A 19,140-nucleotide genomic window follows, 5' to 3' on the forward strand; every position below is an offset into this window, starting at 1 on the left:
GGAGAACAACCCCAGTTTACCCAATCTCTCCTCATAGCTAAGACCCTCCATACCAGGCAACATCCTGGTAAACCTTCTCTGCACTCTCTCTAACGCCTCCACGTCCTTCTGGTAGTGCGGCGACTAGAACTGGACGCAGTACTCCAAATGTGGCCAAACCAGCGTTCTATTAGGCTGCATCATCAGACTCCAGCTTTTATACTCTATACCCCGTCCTATAAAGGCAAGCATACCATATGCCTTATTCACCGCCTTCTCCACCTGTGTTGCCACCTTCAAGGATTTGTGGACTTGCACACCTAGGTCCCTCTGTGTTTCTATACTCCCGATGACTCTGCCATTTATTGTATAACTCATCCCTACATTATTTCTTCCAAAATGCATCACTTCGCATTTATCCGGATTAAACTCCATCTGCCACCTCTCCGCCCAATTTTCCAGCCTATCTATATCCTGCTGTATTGCCCGACAATGCTCTTCGCTATCCGCAAGTCCAGCCATCTTCGTGTCATCCGCAAACTTGCTGATTACACCAGTTACACCTTCTTCCAAATCATTTATATATATATCACAAATAGCAGAGGTCCCAGTACAGAGCCCTGCGGAACACCACTGGTCACCGACCGACCTGAAAAACATCCTTCGACCACCACCCTCTGTCTCCTATGGCCAAGCCAGTTCTCCACCCATCTAGACACTTCTCCTTGTATCCCATGAGCCTTAACCTTCTGAACCAACCTGCCATGTGGGACTTTCAAAGAAAAAGATACCAAAAAGAGGGAGACGAACAGATTTCAGCTCACACACTGCTCTGCATAATCTAGCTGCCTATTGAAGTTACAACAAATATTTCTGAGGTGGGTAAATCATTCTAACAGACAAACCTCTGTCGTGGCCGAGCAGTTAAGGTGTTGATCTCGACACCCAGTATGGATTCCACGCGCAGGGCAGAAACGTGTTCGCAGCGGTTCCCTTTGAAATGTTTAATTAGTTCTTCCAGGGTAGCCCATGAGAATGAATCGTAATTTTCAGTGGTCTTTTTTCTATAAAGATCTGGATCTGTGCTGTGGGCCGGGAGCAGGAAGTTGGTATTGCAATGGGCACCAGTGTGTTCTCACCTAGCATCTACAAGATGGGCCGAATGGCTTCTGTGCTGTAAATTCCATGAGAAAAATCATGCCGTGAGAGGAAAGAAACATAGCAGCAAAAGAGCAAAACGTGGTCTCATGTCAGAGTAAGATTCTTATGTAATGGCACATAAAACATAAGAAAAGCAAGTCACCAGAATACGTTGAATGAATGAGAATTTCAAAATGCTGCTTCGATTATATGACATCGTGTTCATTCAAACAAATTGCAACAAGCTGGGCGTCCGGTATTCCTGGTGAGAACAGTTTGTGAATGGAAGGAGCAGGTGAAACGTAGGGAGGAATAGTCATTGGAACGTTAGTGAAAGAGGTTTTTGAGAACAATAAGACATCAGTGGAAATTCCAAGTTAGAATTGATTTCAAAATTTCTGGATTAAGTGGCCACTTTGCCAAGGATTCTAAACACGAGCGATAAATTGGTGGAATATATTCAGAGATTAGAGAATTTTGCAAACAAATCGATGTTTCTTTTAAAAATCGTCCAATAATTGGGGCCAGCACTAATATTTGCGGACGTGGAGTGAATTCTACCATGGCAGCTGGTGAAATTTAAATTCACTGATTTGATCAATCTGGAATTGAAAAACTGGTCTCAGTAATGGCCGCCTTGAAACTGCCGTCGATTGTTATAAAACTTCACCTGGTTCACCAGTGCACTTTAGATAAATAAGTCTGCCCGCCTTGCCTGGTCTGGCGTACATCTGTCTCCAGACACAGAGCAATGTGGGTGACTCTTACTTGCTCTCTGAAATGGCCGAGTAAGCCACTCTCAGTTGAAGGGCAATTAGGGAAAGGCAACAAATGTTGGTCCTGCAGGTGACACCCATAGCCCATAAAAAGTAGTGTCATTGAGAACAAAGGAAAGACCTGGTAAAGTTTTGACTGCTTGCATCTTTCTTTTCTTATAATGACAAGGCTGAGGGGTGGCCTGGTGCTGGGCTTTAAATTATTGGAAGATTGTGAAAAAAATCACTTCGATAAAATGGACCAGAGAAGGGCAGAGAATAATGTATCTTACCCTCTCATACGTGTCGTTGATAGTTGGTATATACCTGGACTGCGTGAGGACGGATAATGGAACACATCACACCAACAATTCTGATCTATTTCCCTATTCGCTCAACAGATGATCTGCTCGCACTCGTGTTGATGTGGAAGTGCCGGCGTTGAAAAGGTGGACACAATAAGAATCCTCACAACACCAGGTTAAAGCTGGAATCACGAGCTTTAGGAGAGCTGCTCTTTCATCAGATGAGTTGAGGGAGGTTGACAAACACGACATCGATAGACACAAACACAATAGTACGATAATTACAGATTGGAGTGTGAACAATGGTTAGAATGCGAGACTTTTCAGGGAATCAATTCGTTAAAGACATAGAGAGCAAGGGTGGAGAGAGGGATAATCACCGGTTAAAGAGGTGTGAATTCTCTCAGATCAGGAGAGTATGAAGGATTTTTCAAATTCAGAGTGTATGGTGAGGGTTGTGTGTCCTGTGGCTTGAACCCAAGATCCAGTTGAGGCTTTCCTCATGCATGTGGAACTTGCCTGTCTGTTTCTGCTCGGCGATTCTGCTTTGTCGTGTGTCCTGAAGACAACCGAAGATCGGATTCTGAGTGCCCTTGACTGCGGAAGTGGTGCCCGATTGGAAGACAATACTGCAGCTTGGTGAGGCCGCACGCACCTTCCGATGGTCCAGTGATAAGGATTCGGCACTTTCACCGCCGTGGCCTGTGTTCGATTCCCAGTCAGGCAAGTTACTTTCCATTCCCAAAACAAAGGAACTTCTTCCCAAAAGAAATTTGGCATGTCAGCTATGACTCTCACCAACGTTTACAGATGCAACAAAGAAGCATTCTTTCTGATTCTATCACAGTTTGGCACGGATCCTGCTCTGCCGAATGCCGCAAGGAACTACAACATGTTATAAATGTAGCCCAATCCATCACGCAAAACAGCCTCCCATCAATTGACTCTGTCGACACTTATCGCTGCCTCGGCAAAACAGCCAACATAATTAAGGACCCCACGCACCTCGGACATTCTTTCTTCCACCTTCTTCAATCGGGAAAAAAGATACCTAAGCCAGAGATCACGTACCAACCGACTCAAGAACAGCTTCTTCCCTGCTGCTGTCAGATTTCTGAATGGACTTGCCTTGCATTAAGTTGATCTTTCTCTACACCCTATCTATGACTGTAACACTACATTCTGCACTCTCTCGTTTCCTTCCCTATGAACGGAATGTTTTGTCTGTAGAGCGCACAAGAAGCAATAATTTTCACTGTATGGCTGATACATGTGACAAAAATAAATCAAATCAAATCAATTCAAATGAAACAACTGATCAGATCACATCAGACTCTGGCGAAAAGCTTGCGTTTGCGCTGCAGGGATTACGTGGTTCTATGTTGCAGACACTGCTTGGAAATCTGTTTTGTTTTCGAATCCGTGGCCGAACCATGGACAGTAGAGCTTTATTTGAGCTTCTTAAAATTATCATCGGAGACACAGAATAATTAATTACAACTTCATGAGTTCAGAATCGGGTTGGAAACTTGATTCATTTTCCAGCGGCTCACAGAGATATGCCCTGATAAGATTTTAACTGAGGCAGCTTTGAACAAATGAAACAATATCGAACAACTGATGAGACGGTAAAAGCCACAGAAATAATCTTTCCACGATTATGTGAGATTGGGGATGATAAGTTCCGTTTTTGCTCAATCCGCACCTACCTCGGGCAATACAGAAGACAATAGAATTAAAGAAAAGCATCTGAGCTGTAAAGCACTTTGGAAGTTCCAGCGGGTTGGAGAAAAATACGTTTTTAGAGATAAAAGCAAAATACTTCCGATGCTGGAATCTGAAACAACAAATATCTCAGCATGTCTGACAGCATCTGTGGAGAGAGACCAGCTGAGATTGTCCAGCATGTTCAGGTTTCAAGACACGCCGTCTTTCCTCCAGAATTAATAAGAACATGCAGTTTGAAATGAACGGCAAACGCGCCTTTCTGTCTCCACCTGATTCTTGTTTTTTTCATGCATCCATCTCATTCTCTTTCCTGGTAATCCAAAAGTCGGTTGGTTAAAACAGCTGCTTGCTGCATTAAATGGTCCTCCGAATTGCGGAAAAGAACTGATCTCGTCAGAACTCAGTTGTCGCTCTGAAAGTGTAAGTGGCAAGTGTACAATGTGCAAATCATCATTTCCTCGTTAGTATAGTGGTTAGTATCCACGCCTGTCACGCGGGAGACCGGGGTTCAATTCCCCGACGAGGAGTTTATCGCATTTTTGTTATGTCAAGTTGTTGTTGAACAACGTGTGTTGCTCTCTGGCTTTGAAAATATAAAATAAAGACTGTCAAGGAAAGAAGCACTCAAAAATGCAAATCCTTACATTTTTACGGACACGTTTCGTGACCTGAGATCAACGTTCGTTCAATTCATCGGCATTTTGGCTCACATTTGATGTGGCGATGCCAATGTTTGGGTGGGGTCCTTGAAGGTGGCAGATCATCTTGAGAGAGCAGTTAATGAAGCAAATATTTTCCTAACTTGTCTGAATAGTCGATTGGATACATGCGTATGGAGGTCATGTTGAGCTTTTAAATACCCCAGATAGGCCTCATCTTGAGTACTGCAACCGCTTCTGGGCACCACATTTGACGAAGTTTGTGAAGGCATTGGAGAACGTATTTGGACACAGCGTTTGATAGGCTTGAGGGGTGAATAGTCCAGCACCATTCAATATACCCACCTTTATAATCCCATGAGAAACTCGAGCTCGCAATTTCAGCAGTTGTTTGAAAAAAAGTTCCATCAACGAATGTAGACAGGCAGGAGGAGATACCTGTACCTCAATGATCAGACAACGTGGGAAGTGACTTTTGTGTTCCGATGGTCAGTCTTCTGTGTGAAGCTGGGAGGGGTTTGACTTTTCCAATTAATTTGTAACCCTTCAGTTAGTTCTTTATGGAGCTGTTTCAAGGGGCGTTTCCGAGTCAGGAATGTTGGAAATGATCTTTAGTTTTCTGACTGTTACAAACCAAAGTCTCATCTGCTTCTCAGGGGGAATGCTCAGTGAGCTGGGGCAGGTCGAACAATTTCCTGTCCTTCCTTTGATTATCTCCAGGCTTGTGGGTAAGGTGCTTGTTGACAGGTGCAGTATTGCAGTGAGGAAAATGAAAAAGAGAATGGGACAAAGTCACAAACTTGTTTGGCTGCAGGTTTTACTGAATGGAGTTTGTGTTTTTCACTTGGTGAGGGTCACTGACTGCATGTGATTGTGGAGTAGGCAGGGGATGGTGACACATGTCAGTGAACTGCCAAGTCTGAGGATAATAGCGAGAGTCATGCAATACAGAAGAGGCGCCTCAACTCATCAAGTCTGCACCGAGAAACCTACATTAAATCTACACCAATCCTACTTTCCAATACGTGGCCCATAGTCCTGAAAATTATGACATTTCAAGTGTTCATCCACATACTTTGTAAACTTAGTGACATTTTCCTGCCTCTACTATCTTCCCAGGCATTGCAATCCAGACTCTCACCAAGCATTGGATGAAAAAAATGTGTCCCTCAAATCCCATCTAAACCTCCTGTCCCTCAACTTAAAATACGACCCCTTGTTATCAACACTGAAATTGAGAGGAACAGCTGCTTCCTAGCCACCTTGTCCATAACCCTCATAATCTTATACACCTCAATCAAGTCTCCCCTCAGCCTTCCCTGCTCTAAAGAAAACAACCCGAGCCTAAATAGTGTCCCTTCCAGTCAACATCCAGGTGAATGGCCTCTTCACCCTCTCCAGTGCAATCATATGCTTCCTATAGTGATTTGACCAGAACTGCAATCAGTACTTCAATTGTGGCCTCAGCAAATTTTTGTACAGCTCCAACATTGCCTTGCTGCTCTTGTAATCATACACTAATGCTCCATTCCTCACGCTCCATGTATCTTCACGACTCACAGAGTAAAAGGCTATTTCGATGTCGAAAAATATTACGTACGTTGCTGGAGCATTCCCTTGTATTTTCTGGGACCTGGGAATCTGTGGATCATCTTCGAATCGAATGAAAAATAACATTGTCACTGTACTTACTCACACGATGCTAACGTCAGCGGCGGTATCCGTCAGTTGACCGCGTGGCCTAATGGATAAGGCGTCTGACTTCGGTATTTCTCATGGTGGCATCAGAAGATTGCAGGTTCGAATCCTGTCGCGGTTGCTTTCTCTAGAAATCTGGTGCATCTTCCTGGGAACCTCGTTCTTTCGTGTCAGATGAAGTCCACTTTTGCTTCCAAACATTGCAGCGCTCTTTCTCAGAATACATTTCCTTGTTATCTTGTCAATTAAATTCAGACTCATGCTAATAATTTTACCTCCGAACAATTCCAGTGTATCTGTTTGAATTGGATAAATTATTGATTTTCTCAACTAGAAGCAAATGCTTTGTTTCAATCGGTTTAATGAAATTCTGTGGAGGGAATTCTAATCTGCTCGGAAGACGTTTAATAATGAGCTGAATGAACTGATTTTGTTTACAGGGATGAAAGACCATGCCACTGGGCTGGTAATCCAGAGGCCCGTACTAATGTTTGGGGACACGGAGTAAATCCCAACAAATTTAAATTCCCTGATTTAATACATAGAAACATGGATAGAAAACTGAAACAGGAGTCGGCCATTCAGCCAATCGATGTCTGGAATTGAAAGCAAGTCTCTGTAATGGCGGCCTTGAAAGTCCCGACGGCTGTTTTCCCACAGAAAACATCTTCACAGAACAACAGAGAACATTTCACACAACAGGAAACCTTTACATAAGAGAGAAAACTTCTGCTCAATACGGATCGCATTTACACAACCGAGAACACGCCTACACAACAGGGAAGAATGTGATACAACCACAGTGAAGATCTGTCAACGGCAGATCCCAGTTCCACAACAGAGAGAACAGCGACACAGCAGAGAGCACAGTTACGCAAAAGGAAATGCATTTCAAAACAGGGCCTATCTTTGTGGAACAAAAAACCCCGTTTCATACATAATCAGTTTTTCCATCTCAGTAGCTTGCTGGTTTGCTCGGAATATTTTCTGTCTGTCATTGTGTCTGTGTCCTGACAGTCTCTTATTGAGTTTCTGTGTGTCTTTCTCTGTCTGTTACAGTCGGCGTGATGTTACGTGTTATTGTGTGGTAGGTCTGTGGAATTCATTGCCACAGGAGGCTGTGGAGGCCGAGACGTTGAGCGTCTTCAAGACAGAAATTGATAAATTCTTGATTTCTCGAGGAATTAAGGGCTATGGGGAGAGAGCGGGTAAATGGAGTTGAAATCAACCATGATTGAATGGTGGAGTGGACTCGATGGGCCGAATGGCCTTACTTCCGCTCCTATGTCTTATGGTCTTATGGTCTTATTGTCCAGCCAGGGTGATCCTCCCAACACGTGAATCTTATTTGAAATAAAAATACAATGAATAGTTTCATCTCTCCCACGCAGCAGGAATAGGCAGGACGCGGGTGACATTCTGGAGCAGACTGGCAAAGCGGAAGGGCGCTGGACCGATAACCCAGCGGTCGCTGGATTGAAACCATCATCTTGCTGTCATATTCTCGCTCACATCAAATAGAAACATTCGGCTGCTGCCCAATTTCCTCAACCACTTGGTCGAAAACAGATTGTGATAAATGAAATTCAGTCTCATTATCCTTACACTTTGCCTCATGTGGGCGGTACGGTAGCACAGTGGTTAGCACTGCTGCTTCCCAGCTCCTGGGATCTGGGTTCAATTCGCGGCTTGGGTCACTGTCTGCGTGGAGTTTGCACATTCTTCTCGTGTCTGCGTGCGTTTCCTCCCACAGTCCAAAGATGTGCGGGTTAGGTTGATTGGCCATGCTAAAATTGTCCCTCAATGTCCTGAGATACTTCGCTTAGAGGGGTTTGCGGGTAAAAAATTAGTGATATGGGGGTAGGGCCTGGGTGGGATTGTGGTCGGTGCAGACTCGATGGCCTCAAATGGCTTCTTTCTGCACTGTAGGGTTTCTTTCTTTCTATGTGGCTGGACAGCTTATTCAGCCAAAAGCTCGCTGCAATTCTTGTATCGATTGGGATTTTTCATGAAGGCCACGGCTTCTCAGCCTTGCTCCTCGCCTGAGGTGTGACTCCTTCGTTTAAATCACCACCAGTTAGCTATCCCCTTTCATGACACCGAGAATCATTTCGAACTGTGTACCTTGCCTTAACTTTACAAGCAATGTACGAATCAAATCCCTGACACGTTGTTCAAATGTAAAAGTGTGCAAACAAGTACTGAGCATGCGAACCGGAAGTATCCCAAAAATTTCATTCCTATCACAGTTTTGAGGTTTTTCATTTCTGGAACAATCAACAAATGCAAAATCCAAAGACTGATGCAGAAAAGCTCCACGAGCCTGACGTGATTTGAACCCACAACCATTCTGATATCGAGTTAGACGCGCGCTACCGTTGCACCACAAGCTCACAGCAGTTGGCGTTATTTTACATCTGGTGAGTTCGGTGAGGGACAGGGACCAGAGAAGGCAACTGCCTCCCTCTATACTTTCTCGGGATTCACATCGAATGAAAGAGTAAGAGCGAACCAAAATTAATGGGAAAGTACAGAAACAACATGATCCTGCAGGAGAAATGTGTTCTTTGTCCCATGTGTTAAAATCACAAGAGGTGATCAGAAAGGTTACCATTGTATGATGAGATGGCCGAGTGGTTAAGGCGATGGACTGCTAACCTATTGTGCTCTACACGCGTGGGTTCGAGTTCCTTCCTCGTTGATGATCCATTTTCTCTGCCCCTTTATTGAGGGTAAACTGATGTTTCGTTGTTATTTTGAGATTCACAGAACCAAGATGAAGTTTGGACACAAGATGAAGTTTGGACAGGCTTGAAGGGTGAATATTCAAACACAAATCCATATTCCAGATCCTAATCCATGATCTGGAGGTTGACTCCTATCTTGGCTGAACCCACTCCCTGATTGCCGAGTAAAATGCTCAGCCCAGAGTTCAAATAAACATTCTCACGCGTTCCCTTAAAGGTCACTGTCTAATCAGACTAACTCATGGCACCATGGCTGGGCACCAGAACATCTCATGCGGACAGCGAATAAGCCAGTCAAACCTGAAATATGATTAAGTGTTCGAAACGTTCCTTCCACCCGAAGCTTTAACTGATCACAAGGTTCAATTATTCCCTCGAAATATGGCTGCATCATTAGTCAGAGATAATAGTCTTTTGACCGCGGTGCCTCGCAGTAAACTGCTTTCAGCCAAAGTGAACAATAGTCCTTAAAAGCAATAATAATCCGTTCAAAATATCAGCATATGTGTTGAACAGCCATAATCGCTCGTTTGACTCAATTACTGAATCTCATATGTGTAACTTGCTCCTTGTTAGCTCATAAACGTATTTTTTAAAAAGTAATTTAACTGAATGCTGCTAGTTCCACCAGTGCCTTCATGTTGACGCTGATTCAATTCCGGCCTCGGATCACTGTCTGTGTGGAGTTTACACTGTCTCCCCATGCTCTATTATCCTCCCACGGTGTAAAGGTCTGCGGGTTAGGTTGATTGGCCATGCTAAATTGACCCGAATGTCAGTGGGTTCATCGGGAGAATCTGTGGGGTTTCGGGATTAGGGCCTGGGTGGGATTGCGGTCGGTGCAGAGTCGATGGATCAAATGGCCTCCTCTGTATTCTAGGAATTCTATGATTCAGAGGCCGCTGGCTGGACATTTGCTGCCGCTCAGCCCGGTGTCTTAGATGTGCACGGTAATCCCCGCCTTCTCTATCGGCCTATTCTCTGATCAAAGTCACGTCCCTGTTATTCAATGGAGACTCGGCGCTGACTGAGTGACATCTGCTTTGTCCAATCAGGATTCCCGTTTGAAATGTGAGGGAACAATGAAAATGACGCTACATATTCTGACAAATAGCAGAGCGATTTGCTCAGCTCAACACACGCCCACATTACAATTGACATCAACTTCAGCCAATTGAACAACATTACTGCAAGGCTTTTCCTTGATCCTTCATCATTCGGCGCTGTTCGTCGACCTCCTCCGTGTCATCCCCAGCCGAGCGTCATTGCGTCATATAATTCGAACCGGGGCTGAAACCAATGAGAAATCAGAGAGCTGACGGCGGGTAAACAAACCTTAAAGCGGAATCGCGGTGAGAATTACAGGTGTACAACTATAACTCTTGATTGTACTTGATTTCACAGTAATTTCACAGTAACTTCATTGAAGTGTTCATATAAGCTTTACTTGTGACTTACAAATAAACGTTCAACTTTAAAACGGAAACAGGACTGGAGAAAGTCAGAGTGTGAAAAAGATAAATCCCACGGGAAAAGGAGGAAGTCAATGAAGGGAAGGCGATAAAAGTGGAGGATGAAGGAAAAGAAGAAAGAGGCAGAGAGGGCATTCCAGACCCGAGGCCCTCAAGGCAGGGCCAACACTGGGGGAGAGAATCGAATCAGTGATGCTCAAAAGGTCTGAATTAAAATAACTCAGATGTTTCAGAGGGTTGATGGACTTGAGGTGATTACAGGGAGCGAGAGCTGAGGACATGGAGGGACTTGAAGACTCGGATGAGAATTTTAAGATTGAGACATTGATTAACCACGAGTCAGTGTTTGTCAGTGAGTATACAGTTGATGGTTCACGGTTTGTGGAGTGAATTCTGATATGTGAAATAGATTATTGGATGAGTTTTACTTTCTGGACACAGCAGCACAATGTATCAGATCAGGAGTAGACTTCCTCAGGTTCCTATTAAATGTTAAAGGAGTTGTACGAGGCAAGTGTTTTACATAGAGGGTGGTGGGTGCCTGGAACTCGCTGCCGGGGAGGTCGTGGAAGCAGGTACGATAGTGAGTTTTAAGGGGTGTCTGGACAAATACATGACGGGGATGCGAAAAGAGGGATATGGTCCCTGGAAGGGTAGGGGGTTTTAGATCAGTCGGTGCAGGCTTGAAGGGCCGAAGGGACTGTTCCTGTGCTGTAATTTGCTTTGTTCTTTGCTCTTTAGACCATATTGTCCCTCAAGCTTGCTCCGCCATTCAATGAAACAATGTTTTAAATTCCCAAACCACTGAATTTTTACGGTGTAGTAGGACTCCATTTGGCCCATCGAATCCATATTGGCTCATTTAAAGAGCATTTTACTTCATCCCACTCCCGTGGTTTACAGGGTGACGCAGTGGTTAGCATACCTGTCTCACGGCACGAGGGACGTGGGTTCGATTGTGCCCTTGGGTGGGAGTTTGTGTGGAGTTCGAATTTCCCCCCCCGCCCCGCTGTCTGCGTGGGTTTTCTCTGAATGCTCCAGTTTCCTCCCACAGGAGAAATTAAATGCACTTTTGGTGAAAGGCTGCACAAAACAGTCAAAGAACAACTGAAGATACCAATGGCTCGAGGAGTGGTGCACTGAGCTTCTTTGGAACACGAGAAAAGGCCAGAGACAGAGAAACCATTGTGAAAACAAGCGGAGAATGAAAAAGGTAGCCGCCCAGAACTCAAATGTGGAGCAGCACTTTTGAAATGAATGGAGGGATCGCACACGGTGAGTATTCAATCTTTGTTTTGTCTTCACAATTCAGAACAGATAACGCTGTGAGCAGCAAAAGCAGTTGCATAATTTGGAAGAGGAAAGGGACCCGGGATTAATTCCCCCCTTGGGTTACTGTATGTGTGGAGTCTGCACGTTCTTCCCGTGTCTGCGTGGGTTTCCTCTGGGCACTCTGGTTTCGTCCCACAGTCCAAAGCTGTGCGGGTTTGGTGGATTAGCAATGCTAAATTGTCTCTTATGTGTCAGGCAGGCTAATAGAGTAAATACATGGGGTTACAATTCTGGGGTGGGATTATGGTCAGCGAAGACTCGATGGACTGAATGGCCACTTTCGGCACTATAGGGATTCTATGATTGTAATCGGCCTTTCATCTGGAAGGGATGTTAGAGGCCTTGGAACTCTTGAGGAGAGACAGGTAAATTTGTTTTCGTTGATGGGAAATGGGAAAAGCTGTACAGAGGGAAAGATCAATTCAGAGTAAAGAAAGCACTGCGAAAGGGAAAGGGAGTGTGTTTGTGGTAGGAGCAAGCTAGAATTGGCAGAAATCACAAAGGATTATGCATTGAATGAGAAGAATTGTGGGGAAGAAGGTGAGAACAAGGGGAAACATTCACAGTACTGGAGGGGAAGGGACGAGAACAAACTGTAGGAAGTGGGACATAAATGTTTGAAATCCCTGTCAACACTATTGGGAGCCGATCGTTTGATGAGGAAACAAGAAAATGGATTAGAATTGTTGGAGTAATAAATTGCATTATCCCTCCTCACTGTTCAGAGCACGAAACACAAATTCCAGGTGTAAGATTGATTTCTATCAATATATTTATTTCAAACAGTTATTTTGCTTGTAAAGCTGCCTCTAAAATAGGCCAGATTAAATGATATCTCTGTTCAGATGACAAACATCACTCGGATATCACACTCTCCTGTCATTTTAATTCTTCACCTTGCTTTATGCCCATCTTTCCATCTAAGCCTCCTGCAATGTTCCAATGAAGCTCAATATAATTTCCAGAAACAGAACCTCATATCTCATTGAAACATTGTACAACCTTCCAGACTCAGCACCGAGTAAAATAAATTCAGGCGTTAAACTCAGCTCCATTTTGCCTCAAGGTTTCTTTGCAGGTTTTGATTTTACTCTTGTTTTTTTTTTATTCGGGCGGCAGCTGTTTATCGTTCTGCCATCCTCACCACCTTTTTAGATACATATTTAGATTATTGGCTTGCTCCTTTATATTTATACCACCAACTCTTCTGTCGTTTAACCATTGCTGCGCTTCTCCTTGTTTAGAAACGACAAGAGAACAGTGCAAACTCGATTCAGTGATGAGTGACGAATGAGAATGTATTAATGTTCTGACAGAAAATGAACATCTCCGCCTTCTCCCTGTAATTCTGCACACTCTTCCTTTTTAAGTAACAGTCAAATTCCTTATGGAATGTTTCGATTGAACCTGCCTCCATCGCACTCTCCGGCAATGCATTCCACACATTAAGCATTTGCTGTGTGAAAAATGTTTTCCTCATGTTTCTATTCCTTCCTTTGCTAATGATGTTAAATCTGGTCTCTCTCATTTTTCATCATTCCACGAGTGGGAACAGTTTGTCCCTATCGACTCTATCCAGACGTGTCAGGAAAATTAATGCCTCTATCAAATCTCCTTTCAACATTCAATTCCCCAAGGAAAACAGTTCCAAAGTCTATAAACCTTTCTCATTAGTGAAGTTCCTCAGTTCTGCAAACATTTTCGTGAACCTTTTCTGCGCTCTCTCCAATGTCTTCACATCCTTCCGAAATCGTGGCCCCAGAACTGGACATACGCCAGCTGTGCATGGTTTTGTGTTCTACACCATTTGAACATAACCTCCTTACTCTTGTACTCTGTGCCCCTACCAATAAAGGATAGAATTCAATATGCTTTATTAAACCATCTCTCCACCTGTCCTGACCCTGTCCAATAACATAAGCACAAACACAACCAGCTACGTCTGCTCCTGCGCCTCATTTGCAGCTGTTTCATGTACTTTTTATTGCTTCGCTATTACCTTCCAACGAGAATGAATCACTTCACAATTCTCTGCTTTGAATTTCATCGGCAACATGTCCACTCATTCCGACAATTTGTCAATCTCCTCTTTGAAATTCACACTATCCTTCTCACAGTTCACAATGCTTCCAAGATTCACATTATCCACAAATTATGCCCTGCACCAAGGTCACGAATATGTACTGGTGGATGTTCACAGCCTTGACAGCTTGTGTGCTTGTCAAAGTGATCTGCTGCAGTTTGAAGCACTGAACAGAAAAGGGAACTGACGCAAGCCCCTGTCAATAATCTCCACTCAAACACTGGAAAAGTTTCGCGATTGTCGTCAAATGGTTTTGTTATCGTTGCGAATAGAAATAGCAGAGGATGGTTTCGATCCATCGACCTCTGGGTTATGGGCCCAGCACGCTTCCGCTGCGCCACTCTGCTACGGCATGCCAACATTCTACTGCCTATCAAAGTAGCCAGTCAAATATTCACTTCTACATTGTTTAACATCAGCCCCAGTGTCCGGAGGTTCAGTCTGGCTGCACAGTTCCACGACGTCACGTAAAGAACGCAATGAACAGAGAATGGCGCTGACAGAATCAGCAAGAGAGACTGTCTGGACATATGTAACGATAGACAAATCTGCTGGGAACCGGCAAGACACGGAACTGGAGAATTGGCCACTAATGTAAAGGAATTTTGTGTTGCAAGGATATATTTGCAAATATATTTCCAACTGTGTAACTGGGCTCTTTGATGTTCAAAGATGTTCACTGTTGTTGTGTACAGTGTTTCACTGTTGTAAATATATTTTCTGCTGTGTAACTGCTCTCTCTGTTGTTGCGAGTTGCTTTCTGTTGTATAAGATGCTTCCCTGTTGTTGTAAATGTGTTTCCGGCTGTGTACATAGGATCCATTGCGTGTCAATATATTTTTCAGTTCTGTTGATATGTCACCAGTTCTGTGAACTTTTTTCCTGTTGTGTAAACATATTCTACTTAAAGATGTTCTCTGTTCGGCAAAATAAAATCTTTCTGGTCTCTGATGTTCAGTGTTGGGTTAACATGTTGTATGTTGTGTTAAGATGTTCCCTGTTCTTGTGTAAAACTCTGGTTAACCTGAAAATGGTTAAATGAAGCCCAATATAGACTGCATGCTATCCTTTGTTCGTGAGAGTGATTGGCGAATTCATTTTGTATCCAACAGATGTATGTGATTGAGATTTGGTCTGTATCTGTCAGTCTCCGGTTGTGGTTGCGAGATTTTATTTGTTTTGTTTATTTACGTCAGGTGTGGGCTCACTCGGTCGGCCAGCATTCATTCCCCATTTCTAATTGACCTTGACAATAAGCTGCTTTCTTGAACCACAACAGTCCCTGAGGTACAGATACACCCACAGCACTGCTCGCCTTACAGTGTTAGGGAGAGAGTTCCAATATTTTGCCCCAGTGACAGGGAAGGAATGGCGATATATTTCCAAATCAGGAAGGGGAGTGGCTTAGAGTGAATCTTCGAGATACTGGGGACCCCATGTATGCGCTGCCGCTGTCCTTCTAGATGGTAGCGGTGGTGGGTTTGTGGGTCCTGTCTAAGGAGAGTAGATGAAGAATAAACAGTCCCCATTGGCACAGCAGAGTAGGATATTTTTTGATGTGCTGAGAGTTTAGCGCCTGAAATGCACTGCCTGAGAGTGTGGCAGCGCCAGCATCAAATCAGGGTTGTCAAAGGGGAATGGGACTAGCGCCTGAGGAGAACTGATTTGCAGGGTTTCGAGGTAATGACTGGGAAAGGGACGAGATGAGTTATTCTTGTATAGAACAGCACAGAAAGGGCCGAATGGCCTCTCTCTTTCTTATATCCATTCTAAGGATTCTATATGTATGAGCATTGGACTCATTCAATATTGCTCTGTCTCTGGGACGACATATGAGTGTGATATTCATTAAAAATCTAGCTCTGTCTGAGACACTTTTCAAATCTGTACTCATTCTATCTGGAATATACCGAATTGAAACCGGGCCTTTTGGTCTGATTAGTACATGATTCCACACGATCCTCTATTCAAAATCTGCAATGCAACATTATCTGTTTATCTCTGAAATTCATTCTCCATCTTCTGATTATCTAGATTTCCTGTAAATACAGCAGTGCTAATCGGCTCAACTGCTCCAGACAATAACAAGTTCCAAATTATGCCGACTGCATGGGAAAGTACATTAATATTGAATTCTCTTTGGGATTTACTGCTGACATCCAATCATTAGTTCCAGTTGGATCTGCCTCTGCAACACCGACTGTCCATGTGCATTTCTTCCGTTCTGTCACTGGCCTGGGTTGCGGATGGTAGATGACAGCATACTCTGTTAGACTGAAGATTAGACATCAACAGAGGGACACAGCAGGCCAGGATTGTTCACATTATATTGAACCTGGGACAGAGGAATTTCGAAATAGTAAATGTGTTGGCCATTTAATTTCGAAATCTACCAATACGCTGCATTCCTCTGCAATCATAATTTGAATCCCGATAAATCAGCAAAACTGCTTTTTAAGTGAATGTATTAGTACTGGAGGCATTTTATTTTGAACCATGTGGCATTTTGAGTCATTGTTGTTTCGCATAGTTAGAATTTGATTATGCAACAGTTTGATTATTAGTACAAACTTGTTAAAGCACATATTACAAAAAACTTTACTTATTTCTGATTGTGAATGGTATTGAGAGAGAAACTTGCTTTTCTTGATTTATGTTACTGACTTATATGTGGGCGTACAGATTGCAATCTCAAAATTTTCCAATGATGCAAAAATTGAAAATATTACGAAATTTAGTGAAGAAGATATTGATAGTTGTCATGAGGGTATCGACAGGTTGGTGGAATCGGCAGACACGTGACAGATTCAATTTAATCAATGTAAGGACGTGTAAAGTAACATATTTTGGTCAGAAGATCGAGGAGCGGTGATAGAAAATAGGGGTATGCCTTTACCCTTTCTAATCCCTATTGCACCTTTATCATGCCAAGATTCCAGTCTATTCACCCATCTGAGAACCCATTGAATATCCAGCCTTCTGTCTGCATTACACATTCGAGTTGTACAGTACTCTTTAAACAGTTAGCATTCCCACTTTCGTATGTACCTTCTCCCTGCCATGTATCCCTGCTCCGTCTCACAACCCAGTCAACATTGCACATCTAATTTGTACTTCGTCTTATCCTGCCCAGTCCCATTGTGTTTTTCCATGCTCAGTTATGTTGCCCAAGTTGCATACTGTTGTAATTTTTCTATCCTCCGCGAAAAACAAATGAATAAATAGGCCATCCTTTGATTGAACGCTGTCACTTTTCAATGTTTAGCGGGTGAGTTTCATGAAGTGCTGTGCGTGATTCCCTCCTTTATGCTTCTGTTCAAATTTGGACTAAGGAAAATTATCCAAATATATCTCCAATTCTCCGTCTCATTCGCAACGAACTGAGCGGATGGTAGATACAATTCTAATAATCCCTTTAAAAATAGAAAATTGATTTACAAATTTACAAATGCAAGGGTGACCGCAATGCTGGGAGTGGTTTTCAGGCTGTGGCGACTAGAATAACAGTTCATCTAAAAAAAATTAATTGTTCAAAATGATATAATGTACCATCCATTGTGCATGAAAAGAAAGTTAAACTGTATAGCTGGGCTGGGCTTCGGGAACTTGTTTAGCATTAAGAAAGATGTTGCTTCACCTGCTGAGCATTTCCAACATTGCCTGTTTGTGTTTCCTATTTCCAGCATCCAAAATATTTTGTTTTCTGTTCTGTGCAGATGTTTACCTGGACAGGAAACATGTTCTGCTCAGCCCCGTGACACACAGATTGGAATGTTCATCCCGAAAATCATTCCTGCGAGATCAGACCCCAAGCTGTATAGGGGAATGAGGAAAAGAGAGAGTGGATTATTCTGACATCAATGATTCGGTGATGGACAGATTTACTTTAAATATGATCCAAAATGTGTATTTCCAGAGCTGTTTTAAAAAAAAAACATGAGAGGGCCCTCCACGCCTTGCATTAAATTAGGTTTCTCTCAAGCGCTTTCGGCGTTTTAACTCCAAGATTATTGAACTACCAACATTTTGTACATTGAAAAAAATCCATATATGGACCTGTAAATGCAATTACATGAGTGTGGCTCTGTGGCACAATGGATAGCGCGTTGAAGTTCTAATCAATGGCAAGTTCGCCATTCAAAGTTTGTGGGTTGGAGTCCCACCAGAGTCCAACTTTGAATCAGGTTAATAACAAACCAATTGCTGCTTCATTGATGTTACTCAGCTGCGGCACCGACATTTCCTGCTCTACTATCTCTCCATGTTGTTTCTCTTCACTCGGCTCCCAGGGAAACCACTGACTCGAGAATAAAACGCAAATCCCGGCGTTATTCCTAAAGTTTGACAAAGTATTCGCTGCCTCGCTTGGAAAGAGTAGCATCGTGTTTAATGAGACATTTAGCTTTCTTTAAAACTAAGCAAAACACAAAGAAGATTAAGAAACACAGACACACGTCAACAATTGATAAATAAATAGAAACAATAAATAAATAATAGTGCCCGCATCTTGGCAGTGTTATTCCTGTGTTTCTACTGCCTTCGGCCTTCGAGGCTGCAGTGATCTTGGGTTTAAAAGGTACTGACAAAGGAGCCTTGGTGAGTACCTGCAGTGCATCTTGCAGATGGTGCATACTGCTGCCACTGTTCTTCGGCGTTGGAGGGAGTGAATGCTTCTGGATGGGAAGCGAATTAAGTGGGATGCATTGTCCTGGATGGTGGAACACTTCTGTTGTTCCAGCTGTATTCACCAAGGCAAGTTATCTCAGGAAATCAGGTGCTCCGGTTCCCTCCCACAATACGAAGATGTGCACGGTGGCTGGATTAGCCTTGCTAGATTGCCCCTCGGTGTCCCAAGATGAGTGGTTTATGTCAATTAGCGGGGTGGATGCGTGACGCTATGCGGATAGGGCATGAGTGGAATGAACTGTGGGAGATTTGGTACAAAATCGACTGACAGAATGGTCTCATTCAGTACTATCGGGATTCTATGTTTCTCAGACAGTGTTAGAAATTTCCTGAGAGAAGGGGGAAAACTGTTTTTGTAGCATTTACAGCAGTGAGTTTGTAGCAGATTAAATTCGTTACTGCAAGCTGACAAAACAACATTGTATCCTGTGAATAAATAGCTGAGATATTTGTGGGGGCTCTCGAAATGTTTATTTTTTCCTGTAGATCATCTACCATAAAGGGAAAGATAACAAAAACTTGGAATAAAGGAACCTTTCGCATTGTGCAACTGCAT

The 19,140-nt window shown here is 43.3% G+C and overlaps 3 non-coding genes across 3 annotated transcripts; 2 read left to right on the forward strand and 1 right to left on the reverse strand.

The window, feature by feature from the left end:
• Positions 1 to 4,362: 4,362 nt before the first annotated feature.
• Positions 4,363 to 4,434, forward strand: trnad-guc (transfer RNA aspartic acid (anticodon GUC)). Its single transcript has one exon. It is a non-coding gene; the product is annotated as a tRNA-Asp (tRNA).
• A 1,862-nt stretch (positions 4,435 to 6,296) lies between these two features.
• trnar-ucg (transfer RNA arginine (anticodon UCG)) lies at positions 6,297 to 6,385 on the forward strand. Its single transcript is given in 2 exon segments — positions 6,297 to 6,333; positions 6,350 to 6,385. It is a non-coding gene; the product is annotated as a tRNA-Arg (tRNA).
• A 7,788-nt stretch (positions 6,386 to 14,173) lies between these two features.
• On the reverse strand, positions 14,174 to 14,245 carry trnam-cau (transfer RNA methionine (anticodon CAU)). Its single transcript has one exon. It is a non-coding gene; the product is annotated as a tRNA-Met (tRNA).
• Between the last annotated feature and the right edge of the window lie 4,895 nt (positions 14,246 to 19,140).

The sequence above is a fragment of the Mustelus asterias genome, unplaced genomic scaffold, assembly GCF_964213995.1.
Source record: "Mustelus asterias unplaced genomic scaffold, sMusAst1.hap1.1 HAP1_SCAFFOLD_74, whole genome shotgun sequence".
NCBI lineage: Eukaryota > Metazoa > Chordata > Chondrichthyes > Carcharhiniformes > Triakidae > Mustelus > Mustelus asterias.